The following is a 12587-nucleotide window of genomic DNA, read 5'->3' on the forward strand; positions in this document are numbered from 1 at the left end:
TTGAGACTTAGAGTGCCCTTACTCGCCAGCTTATGGTATCACAGCCAGCTCCAAGATGGACCCACTGCTGGCTGAAGCTGAGCCAATCAGCAAACCTGGTAGCACTTCTCTGATAACATATTTAAGAAGAGGTAAAAAACTACTGTGCAGCAGCAGCTGGGAGAAAGGAGTGAGAATATGTGAGAGCAAACAACTATGCAGACACAAAGGTCAGTGAAGAAGGAGGGGTAGGTGGCATGGGAGCTACAGGCACTGGAGCAAAGATTCCCCTGCAGCCCATGGAGGTCCATGGTGGAGCAGATATCCACCCTGCAGCTTGTTGAGGACCCCATGTTGGAGCAGGTAGATGTACCCTAAAGGAAGCTGTGACCCCGTGGAAAGCCTGAACAGGTTCCTAGCAGTAACTGTTGTCCCATGCAGAGGAGCCCACACAGGAGCAGGTTTTCAGTTAGGACCTGCAGCCCCATGGGGGACCCACACCAGAGCAATCTGTTCCTGAAGAACTGCACCCTGTGGAAAGGAACCATGCCGGAGCAGTTTGTGAAGAACAACAGCCTGTGGGAATGACCCACTTTGGAGAAGTTTGTGAAGAACTGTCTCCCATGGGCGGGACCCCATGCTGGAGCTGTGGAAGAGCATGAGGAGGAAAAAGTGACAGAGAGAGCACATGATGCAACATATTGCAACCCTGTTCCCCTGTTCCCCTGTGCCACTTGAGGGGAGGAGGCAGAGAAGTCAAGGAGTGAAGCTGAGCCCAGGAAGAAGGAGGGTTGGAGAGAATATGCTTCTAGATTTGTTCTTATTTTCCATTATCCTGCTATGATTTTGATTGTCAATAAATTAAATTAATTTCCCCAAGTCGAGTCTGTTTTACACATACAGTAATTGCTGAGTCATTTCCCTGTCTTTATTTTGACACATGAACTTTTTGTCATATTTTGTCCCCCTGTCCAGTTGAGGATGAGGATTGATGGAGCATCTTGGTAAGCACCTGGCAGCCAGCCAAGGTCAACCTGTCACACATTGATAAGATGCCCCCTGAGCCTTCTCTTCTGCGGGGTAACCAGTTCCAGTTCTCTCAGCCTTACCTCATAGGAGAGATGCTCCAGTCTCTTAGTTATCTTTGTGACCCTTCATTGGACTCTTTCCACTACGTCCACATCTCCCTTGTACTAAGAAGCCCAGAACTGGAACCAGTACTCCAGGTGTCACCTCACCAGTGCTGAGTAGAAGGAAAGGATCACCTCCCTCTACCTGCTCGTAACACTCCTCTTAAATGTAGCCTAGGTCACTGTTAGCCTTCTTGAGGAAAGTGACATTTCTGCCTCGTGATCAACTTGGTGTCCAGCAGGATAACACAGGTCCTTTTCTGCAAAGCTGCTTTCCAGCTAAGCAGCCTCCAGCATAGAGGAATAACCCTGTCCTCCATCCTGGTCCTCTGATTCTGGCAGTGTGCAGGGTCTGTGTGAGGGCAAACTCCTACAGCACAGGACCACAGGGTCTGTAGTTGTGGGAAGGCCCTTGCCTGTGTGTGGGGAGCAGCAGTGCTGCACAGAGCACAAAGGCCACTCCAGCCACAGGCCTCTGGGAATGCTGAAGGACCTTGGTCCCTGGGGGAAGACACCCCAACATGTGCCCTATGGTTGATATGGTACATGCCCTGTGCCATTCACAGACAACTCATGGATCCTGTTGAGCACAAAATCAGGTCCCAGTTACTGCCATGTCTCCATGGAGCTGGGAATACCTGCTTTCACATAACATCTTTCCAGATCAGAGTGGGGTTGTGGCACTTTTGGGGCCGTAGAGTTCCTGGGCCTCAGGAAAACTGCTCCCTACTTGGGAAAGGCAAGACAGCACAGAGCAGTGTTGTGTGTTTGGGCACCGTCACTGTCCTAGGCCTGTCTTCAGCCAAGGGGGAGTTGGGTTCCCTGGCACAGGGGACAGTGCTGAAGCTGATACCAATAGCTGAAGCTGATACCTGCTGTAGCTGATACCAATAGTAACTTGTGAACACCTCAGTTGTTTTGGCAACAGATGGGCCATGACAGATGCTGGAGGATGATAGGGCTGCATGGGGAAGCTGGCCCTGCTGCTCATGTCATGACATACTGACCGTGGCCCCTAGATCAGGTGATGGAAGGAAGGGGCAGGTGGAGTAGGAAATGTGGGCCATCCCCAAGGCTATTCACCCATTCACAGTTCCTGTCATCCTTTGAGATTACTGTCTTCTGAGCCTCCCTGCCCAGCACAGCTCCACCCAAAGCAAGAGGAGCATTCTTCCCCAAGAGCTTGTGGGACTGCAGACCTCCCAGGCCTCCTACATGCCCACAGTTCCTCTCTGGAGGACAGCAGTTGTCAGGATTCCCTTTCACATGACACGGTCCATGGCCAAGGGGGTGTTTCTGAACAGAGTCACAGCAAAGAAAGGACTGATGGCCATTGGCTGTGGAGTAACTAGGGATGTCTTCTTCAGCTTCAAGAGGCAGTGCCTGAAAGAGGACTCACTGCAGTGTGTCCCACCCTCCAATGCCTCTAGGAGTGATGAAAGGTTCCCCTGTGCCCCCACCTAATTCCTCCTGGAAAGCAATGAGTTTCTCCCTCCACAGTCAGTGTGCAGATGGAAAGACCATGTAAAGGGCCCAGGCAGGGTTGCATCAATTGTTTAATGAGTCTAAAGAGGGAAATGAGGTCACACCAAGTGGAGGTCCCCAGTGTGAGGACAACCAAGAGCAGCCAGAATATGTTCCCCTTTTGCTGTGGTAGAGTTCCCACAGGGCATACGTTGACCTGCCCATCAAAGGGAGACAGGCTAGCAGGTCCCTCCAGACTCGCTTCTGGATTCCTCACAGCAGGCTTTGAGGGGGGCATCAGACAAGAAAGAAAAGAGAGAAAAAGGGTGAGTGGAAGACAGGAAAGGTAAACATTGGCCATGTTTTCAGAGAGCCCAGGATGCTACCTTTCAGCTTCCCCTTGCAGGGCAAGCCAGAGTTGGTCAGCTGCTCTTAAAAAAATGACAAAAAGTTTGACCCTCCGACCAGCATAACGTTCTGAGTTCCAGGGGGTCCTTGTACGAGGCCATTGAAAACAGCTTTAGCAGGGGGGGCATCTGCTGCCACGGTAGCAGCTGGAAATGCAGGAGAGGTCACAGCACCCAGAGGTGATGGGCACTCCATCACAGCTGAGGATGCTGCCAACGGCAGCAGAGGTGGAGGATCCCACAACGGTATTCTGTGTGAAGGAGCTGAGGATGGGGCCGGGCAGGGTCACCACCACGGGGGACGGCTGGATGACGACGGTGGAGTTCTGGCACTGCCTGACACAGGGCTCATTGCTCATTGTTGGCCAGTGGGGTGGGGCCACAGGGCTGACAGGGCCCACAGGGCTGGCACTGATTATAGCAGGACATATCTGTGGGTCAGAGATGCACTTGTGAGGTAGGAGAGGAAGGAAACAAAACATGGAGATGTGTGAGGAGCAGCCTGTCACCACACCATAGGGAACCAAGGCACAGACAGTTCCAGGAGGTGGAGTCTGTGCGGAGATTTGCAATAGCTTCTTGGCTTCATCGCGCCATGGTCCCAAAACAGCCACCAGGTATTTTGTGGCTATTTCCTTGCTTATAGCCCAAAAGCCACCTCAGTACATTTCCAGCCTCCCTCCATGCCTAACCTTCTCCCCACTTCCCTCTTGTGACAAGCAGTCCCAAGATCTGGCATAGAAGAGAACTGGTATCAGCTGAGAGAGCCATTGAGGTGAGAACTCCTTTTAGAGAGAGTAGAGAAGGAGAAGGGTCTTCAGACTCACCTGACTCCCAAGGAGAAGGAGGCAAGAGGAGTGGATGAGAAAGCAAGGAGCTGGGCTGGCTTTTATCATGCACCTTAACTGCCCCGGGCTGCCAGAGGCATCCCTTGCAGAGGTGATTGTTTGCTGACAAGCTCATCTTGAATGCAAACCATCCCCACTAATGTTATGGGCTGTGTTTTGGCTTCCTGGATTGCTGTCTTTCCATTTCCTGCTTTATGCCAGGCACATTCCCCAGTGGGGTCATCTTTAGCATGACACGATGAGAGGCCCGAGCATTTCCAGTGCAAAACATGTCAGCATGGGTAGAGGACTCAGCTTAAATGCTGGTAGAGTCCAGTAAAGGCAAATGATGTCAGCCTGGGTCACTCTTTTGGGGCTCTTTGTGGCCCCATTAGCAAGAAGTGGCTCAGCTGCTGGGTTTGACTGTATTCACCTAACACTTCTGTCAGGAAAATTTGGCTGTCCTGTTTTGCGTTCTCCTTTTCTGTGCCAGGGAGAGGGGTGTGTGTCCTATGTCTAGGGCCTTGTCCTTCTCCAGAATGCTGTAGCCCTGCTGCAGTCATCCCCAGATGTCCACAGCAGAGTCCATGGTTGCTTGTGTTCCTACGTGTGTTCTTGTCTTGTGTGCACTTGTGCACAGCTGGGTTTGTGTGAATGCACATGGATGCAAAAATTTGTGGAAGATTCCATGCTGATTTGCGTGAGAGCGTGTGCGCATGTGTGTGCATCCCTCTTATGAGGGATTGTTCTGCTCTTCTTCAGTCTTCCTTTTCCTAATGCTCCAAAGCTCACACTCTGCTGCTGATGATTCCAGGCCCCAACAAGCAGTTTCACACTAGTTTAGATCTATTCTGTGTAAACAATATTGGGAATGCCTCAGTATGATTGGCGGTCTCCAGCTCTCCCCAGATCTAGGGAGTTCAGCAGAATGGAGTTTGCTTTATGGACAGGGAGAAAGGCTGAAAAATACTGCCAATTTCATCCAGGCTATGTCCAAGTGGGTCTGCTTCAAGTGCAGTGATAGTGGTGTCTGGTGTGAGAAACAGCCCTGCCTCATGTCCAAGTCAATGTCAGATGTACCTGTGCAGCGCATCAGCCTGATGCTGTGACAGGGGCTGAGACCTTGGACTGAACAGGTACTTGGACTGAATTAAAAGAACATGGTATAGGGAAAGACTGAAGTGCACAATGGATATTTGTCCTCAGTTTTTACTGATATGGCTCCTCCTCAGGCCCATCATATACATGAGCCTCCTAGGAGAGACTCCCTGGGAATGAAGCAGCGCCCACAACAGAATAAAGAATTTAAGGACCTCTTACTACCAACTGAACATAGATTACACCATGGGACCAGCTGGAATACATCCAGGGGTGTTCAAGGAGCTGACTGTTCAGTGTCCACTCAGTCTCTAAAGAAGCTCTTAGAAGCCTTTTCCAAACTCACGGAAGTCAATAAAGTGACTGAGAGCAGCTCACATGGGTTTACTGAGGGAAAATCAGTGGACCATCCCCAAGGCTATTCCATCCATACACACTCCTGCCAATCTTTGGGGACATCTTCTGTCCTCTCCTCCTGTCCCAGCAGAGCACTGACCAGAACAGGAGGCACCCCACTCCCATAAGCCTGCAGGGTGGCTTGCCTTCATGGCTTGGCAAAGAGTCCTAGCTGCCAGTTGAGGACAGCAGAGGATTTTGCAGGACCTCTGTCTGGGCAGAGGTACTGCAAGGCAAGGGGCAATGGGCAAAAACTGAAACACAGGAAATTCCATCCCAATATGAGAAAAAAATTCTTTACATTGAGGGTGACAGAGCACTAGAAAAGTCTGCCCAGAGAGACTTCTCCTTCTCTGTACATATTCAAAACCCGCCTGCATGCTTTCCTATAAGCCTGCTCTAGGTGAACCTGCTTTAGCAGGAGGGTTGGACTAGATGATCTCGGAAGGTCCCTTCCAACTTCTGTGGAGTTCCAATTCTGTGATTCTGTGATTCTGTGATTGCCACTTGCTCTGGGGCAGCTGGGGTTGTTTTGCATACTGCCACAGGTTAGTAGCCCAAAGACACACCCCTGCAGTGTATTCCAACCTCCCATTCTACTGAGAGTTGTGAAGGGTCCCCTTATACCATCATCATATTCCCTGCCATGATCAAAGCCATTCTTCCTGGGCAGCTTGGGAGGGCATACCTGGATGAAAGGATGACTCGGAGGCCCAAGCTGGGATGCAGAAATCTTTAATGAACCTAAAGAGGAAACTGAGGTCACTCCAAGCAAAGGCCCTCAGTGCAGGGATCAGGAGGGGCAAGTGAGAGACTGTCCCTTGGCCGTGATGAAGCTCATGAAGAGTTCAGGGTGGTTTTGGAACCTCTAACAGCCCAGGAATAAGAAGGAAAAAATGAAAAGAGAGAAAAAGAGGTAGGTGGAAAAAAAGAAGGAAAGACATGGGCCATGTTTTCAAAGAGCCCAGGCTGTCCCCTTCCTGACAGAGTTTTCAGGAGGAGCTATAGATTGTTGATTCCTGTGAAAGCAATGGCCTGAAGATTTATCATCTGTCCAGCACCATATGCAGAGATCTTAGGGAGGCTCCCTAAGAGATATGCGCAGCAGCTTTAGCAGGGAGGGCACCTTCTGCCATAGTAGCGTCTGGAAATGCCAGAGAGGTCACAGAACCCAGAGGCGATGGGCACTCCATCACAGCTGAGGATGCTGCCAACAGCAGCGGAGGTGGAGGATCCCACAACGGTGTTCTGTGGGAAGGAGCTGAGGATGGGGCCAGGCAGGGTCACCACCACAGGGGAGGGCTCAATGACGACGGTGGAGTTCTGGCACTGCTGACACAGGGCTCATTGCAGCTGTTGGCCAGAGGTGTTGGGCCACAGGGCCGGCGGGGCAGGCACTGGTTGTAGCAGGACATGTCTTGGGGCTGGAGGTGCACCTGGGAGAAAGTAGAGAGGAAGCAGAGCACAAAGGTGGGTGAGGAGTAGCCTGGTTACTCTGTTACAAAGGAACCAAAGCCACCAATGAGTGGGAGGTTGTAGACTGTGCCAGCAGACAGATGGTCTTCATTGCCTCATCCAGCCAGAGCCCTAAGAAGAGCAGCTTGACCCAAGGAAGCTCTCTCCTAGTGCATAAATCAAAAGGCACCACAGTCATGTCGCAGCCTCTCTCTAAGTTGACCTTCTTCCCTCTTCCCTCTGTCGTGACAATACGCTCCAAGACCCAACATATGCCAAAGCCAACATCAGCTGAGATGTCCATCAAGCGGAGATCTCTCTTTGGAAGAGAAGGAGGAGGGGTTTCAGACTCACCTGGTTCCCTAGAAGGAGGCCAGAGAAGTGGATAAGAGAGCAGGGACTTGGGCTGGCTTTTATACCTGCCCTTCATTGCCGCAGCACCAGAGGCACCCTTTGCAGAGGTAACAATTTTTGCACAAGCTCATCTTGAATGCAAACCATCACAGCTAATGATATGAGCTGTGCTTTGGTTTCCTGCGCTACTGCCTTTTCATTTCCAGGTTTGTTCCATGCCCATTCCCCAGTGAAGGCTTCCTGTGATCACTGGGATGAAAGGCCCCAGGATTTCTAGGGCAGGAATGCAGCAGTGCGGGTGGAAGAGACAGCTCAAGTACTGGACAGGTCCAGAGCAGGCAAGTGACATCAGCCTGGGTCACTCTGTTGGGGCTGTTTGAATTGTTGTTCTCAGGAAGAAGCTCAAGCCATCCTCAACTGGACGCCCAAGGGCTCCCATGAATAAGGGCACGCTCTGTCCTTGTCTTTCCCTCCATCCTAAGCTCACCCCAATGGTCATTTGTTGTTGCCTCCCCAGGATCTGTGTGCTGTGCTGCTAGGTTTTGACTCCATCCTGCCTAACACTGCCCTCAGGAAAAAACTGTGGCCTGTTTGACTCGACCCCACTCTGTGCAGTCTGTGAGTACACAAAAAAATGGCATGGGCATGCCTGGGGCCTCATCATTCCCCAGAATGCTGTAGCCCTGCCACTGTTTTCCCTGGCTGTCCTCAGCAGAATCCACAGTTGGCTGAGTTCCTGTGTGTGTTCCTGTGCTGTGTGCTCTTGTGTGCAGCTAGGTTAGTGGGAATGTATGTGGGTGGAAAAATTTGTGCATGGTTCCACAAAGGTCCACATGAGCATGTGTGTGTTCTTTTGTGTCTCTCCTCACAGACCGCGTTGCTCATGGCAGGGACACTCTCCACTGCTCTGTTCATGAGCACTGGAGAGCAGCAGGTTCCCAGTGACAGCTGGAGCCTGAGTGCAGATGAGTGGTGATGGCACCAGCCTGCTAGAGCTCTGTCCAGGAAAGAGGCACTGAAATGCAGTCCCTGCCTCCTGAATACTCCTTCGCTTGCCCCTCCAAAGCTCATGCTCCACTGGTGATGATTGCAGGCCCCAACAAGAACCATATCACATCACTTTGGATCCTTAGTATAATTCAGTGTAGCAACATGGGGAACACTTCAGCATGGCTGACAGTCCTCACTCCCTGCCTTTCCAGGCCATGACATAGCTTCTAGAGAGGTCAAAAGGGTGAGGTTTTCTTTATGGGCCTAGAGAAAGGCTGAGGAATCCTGCCCACCTTGTGCAGGCCATGTCCAAATGGATCTGCTTCCAGTGAAGTGTTGGTGATTTCTGGGGTGGGACACAGCCCTCCTTCATGTTCAAGCCAATGCCAAATGTACTTCTACAGCTCATTGACCTGGTGCTGTGTCAGGAAGGGGCTGAGATCTTGGACCAAGCAGGTACTGAATTAAAGGAGCACAGAGCCTGATATCACTGTGCTCTGAGTGGAAGGACAGAAGCACTGTGTGTTGTACAGTGGGAGCCAAACAGCTGATGACCACTTCGATGTTCAGCCCCTAGCACCTTCATGTGCCACATTAGAATCTCAGTCTAAGTGCCCAGCAACCCCCCTGGGAGGGAAAGGACATTAGATTCAAGGCCACTCCCCACAAACCCTGCTGCTATGGCACAGGGGTATCCAGAAGCAGCCCTCTTTCCAACAAGGGTATCACACAGTATATAGAATTCCTGAGCCAATCTCTCTGCCTGAATGTTTGCCTGCCTGGGCTCAGGTCCCACATGGAGTGAGTGCAGACAATGTTTTCCCCATTCCCTTTAGTGACCTTGCTGAGAGAAGTGCTAGGGAGCCCTGCCAGGGCAGATTCTTCTCTCTGTGGAGCTGCTGTTTCTGAGTTGAAGCTCTAGTGTAGCCAAAGGCTAGCCTCTTTGCTTTCTCCTGAGGTGATGGGCACCATGGACAAGGGAAGAGCAGGCCATGTGTCTAGCTAAAGTTTGGTAATACCTTTGACTGTCTCTCCCATCCTTCCTTTATGACCAAATTGGAGACAAATGGGTTCAGTTAGAGGATGATAAGGTGGGTGGAAACTTGTCTGGGCTACCAGGCACAAAGAGTTGTGACCGTGGAAAATGTGCTGACCAGAATGTCACGGAGGTCAAAAACAATAAGGTAAAGTTTTGAGCCTAGGGGAGGAACCAGCCCGTGCAGTCATACAGGCTAGGGGCTGGCTGCCTAGGAAGAAGATCCACTGAAAATTATGTGTGATTTTAGAAGAAACACAGCTGAACATGACATCACAGTGTCCCCTTGCGCCAAAGAAGACCAAATGTATCCTGATCTGAGTTAGTCACCATGTTGTTATCAGGTCCAGGAAAGTGATCCTGCCCCTCTGGCCCATTTGTGACCAGGTTGGCGTTCCCCAGTCCAGGAAGGATATTGACATACTGAAGTGAATCCAATAAAGGCCACCATTTTGATTAGGAGGCTGGCTAACATGACTTGCGAGGAGAGGCTGAGTGAACTGAGCCTGCTTATCTTGCAGAAGCGGTGGCTCATGGGAGACCTTCTTGCTTTCTACAACTACTTGTTGAGAGGAGAGAGAGAAGAGCGGTGCTGGCACATGGCCCAGCCCCCGGGCAGAGCTGGTAGCAGTGTGTGACAGCAGCAGAGAGGAGATGCTGGGGCCAGAGCAGACAGCCTGGGCTGGCAGTGGACAGTGAAATGTGGGCTGCAGAGGATGGGATGTGCAGGGCTGGTGGGGCTGGCCTTGGTGCTACTGAGTGTGTAGAGCAGGCATCAACTATGGGTGGCCAGGGCTGTGTTGTTCTTCATGGAGCCTCTCCCCCTCCCTGTCTGTCTGCCATCTCATGTCCCTCTTTGCCAATTCTGAGTCCTCACTCAGTATTCTTGCATTGTGTCCATCAACCCTATTGGTATGAGTTTGCTTGCATATATGGCTACCTTTCAAAATACACACTCTTTCCTTTGTGCATTCAGCAATTATTGCCCTGAATTTAGTCCTCTGTCCTTCACTGTAACACCCACTCTCCCTGCCAGTGTTCCTCTCTCTCTCCATCCATCCATCCATCCATCCATCCATCCATCCATCCATCCATCCATCTTTTGACCCATGTATCCACATATCTACCGTCTCTAGCCCCTCTTCCTGCTCTCTGAGAGCCCTCTCTCATCTTTCCCTCTGCTTTCTTCATGTCTGTAGGCACAAATTTGCTTTCCTGCACCTTTCAATTATTCCATACATCCATGTATCCCTTTGTGCATTCAGGGTTCATTCTTGTTCAAATTCGGCCCTTTCTGCTGCACCGTAATACTCCCAGCTCTCCTGTCTACTCTTCGTCTCTTCATCCATCCATCCATCCATCCATCCATCCATCCATCCATCCATCCATGCATCTGACATTCATGCTGTCTCTCCATGCATCTATATCAAATTTCTTTCAAGCCATTTCCCCTCACTCCACAAAACCACATCAGGATCACTCTCTATCCCTGCCCCTGTGGCGCATGTCCCCATCTGTTCCAGTCCAGCTCTGTTTCACTGGCACTTTTCCCAAACATTTCTCTGTGAAACACACCATCAGACATGAATGATCTTTGGTGATTTTTGGCCTTTCCTTCTCCTTTCTCAGCAGTGGCTGTGGGCAGAGCCCAGGTGCAGAAGGAGCCATTGTCAGAGACCACCAAGCACACCAGAATCAGCATCAACTGCTCACACCCCAACAAACAGTCCACTGAGTTCATCCACTGGCACCATCTGCTCCCTGTCTGAGGCTCCAAACTCCTTATGAGCCTTCTAAAAGGTTCCAAACTGCTGCTGGACCCACTGGAGCAGCTGTCAGTGGTGGGTGACCACTGGTCCAGCACCCTGTGTCTCGCCTGGCCCTGACATAGGGAAGTTGTGGAAGTGCCCCAGGATACACTGGTGGAAGAGCATAAACTGACACAGGCAGGGCTGGATGTGTGTGGTGGAGGCAAGGGGACAGTCCCAGCTCAGCCCTCCCCCACCTGGGAACACTGCCAGTCTGCCCAACGGGGCTTCCTTCCCATGCCTGTCCCTGGAAGAGGTAAAGTTCAGCACTGTCCCCGACCTCAGCTGGGGCATGTTGTGGCAGCCATAGTTGTATTCCAAGGGAACTCCTGGCAGGTTTGCAGTCATTGGAGAGCAGACGGCAGCCCACTGTCCTTCTGCCATGGCCTCGACTGAACAACGGGACAGTAAAGGCCTTGTGGGAGCGTGGCTGTGAATGGGGGCTGCTGTGCCAATAACGTGCTTCCTGCAGTCCCTGCCAACTGTGTGAGAAAGGCCCTGGGTGAGAAGAGGCAGAGGAGCCCTGCTCCAGGCAGCAGACACCAGAAGACATGAAAATCAAGTAGGCCTTTTGCTTGCCTGGGTATTGAGGTTCTGGGGCTCAGGGTGGGAGAAGCATGTGGAGGCTGTGTGTAATGTGGGTAAGTGAAGGGACACAGAAGGACTGCCTGCACAACAGAGAGCTGGGTTGCCATGTCCTCCCCCTGCCAGGGTGAGGCAGTGTGTCTGTCCCTGTGCAGCTGGTTTCTGGAGCAGATGCTCTTCACAGAGATGTTTCTCTTCAGGTTCCTCCTCTATGGGCAGAGGAGAAGGGAAAGAGTGTGTGACACCTGGGTCCAAGGCACTTCAGAGTGTGCCTGGTCCTCTCTCCATCCAGACAGTCCCAGGGACAGGGTGGACATGGGTGGGTGCAGGGGTGCCTTCTCCCTCTCCTGCAGAGCTGGGTGCAGGCCTGTGCAGCTGGCTAGGTGGTGGGTGTCAGGAGAAGTTCTCGAGGGATTCCTGTCCCTTAGCTGGCCACTACTTAAACCATGATTCTTTTATGTCTCTAGAGGGCTGCCTTGTGGTAGAGGTCGGGGGACAGGCCCAAAGAGGCCTGGCTGGAGCAGCAGGGAGAGAGTTTTACTCCACGCTCTGGGCTGTGGGCTTTGATCTGGCAGAGGTAGAAGAAGAGGTGAAGGTGCGAGCCTCGGGTCCCTCCTGCTCGTAGGTCCCTGGGCACCCCGTGAAGACAGAGCGTGACATGATCCTGATTTTCCTGTCAGCCCTGGTGGGATTGGCTGTCTTTGGTGAGATGTGACTTTCAGGCTGGGGAGAATGAGGCAAGAGTTTGCACAACTGGTGGTGGAAGCAGAGAGATGTGAGTTCTGACTGTGAATCTGTAAGTGTTTCCGTAGGGAGAGCAGAAGCTGCAGTTGGATATGGCAAATAATCTGGGAGATGTCAGGAGTAATGGGCATCAAAGAAGGAATAAGATAAATAATAAATAATAATAATAAATCAATTTGCAGGTACTGATAATTCTTGAATGTGCTGCTAATACATACGTAGCTCAAAGAAGGAAAGATACTGGGGAGTGGAGCGATGTGGCATCACCAGCAGCACCAGACCCAGTCCCATCAGATGTTGCTGCAGGTGGACAT

This window comes from Chroicocephalus ridibundus, chromosome 17, assembly GCF_963924245.1.
Source record: "Chroicocephalus ridibundus chromosome 17, bChrRid1.1, whole genome shotgun sequence".
NCBI classification, from domain to species: Eukaryota; Metazoa; Chordata; class Aves; order Charadriiformes; family Laridae; genus Chroicocephalus; species Chroicocephalus ridibundus.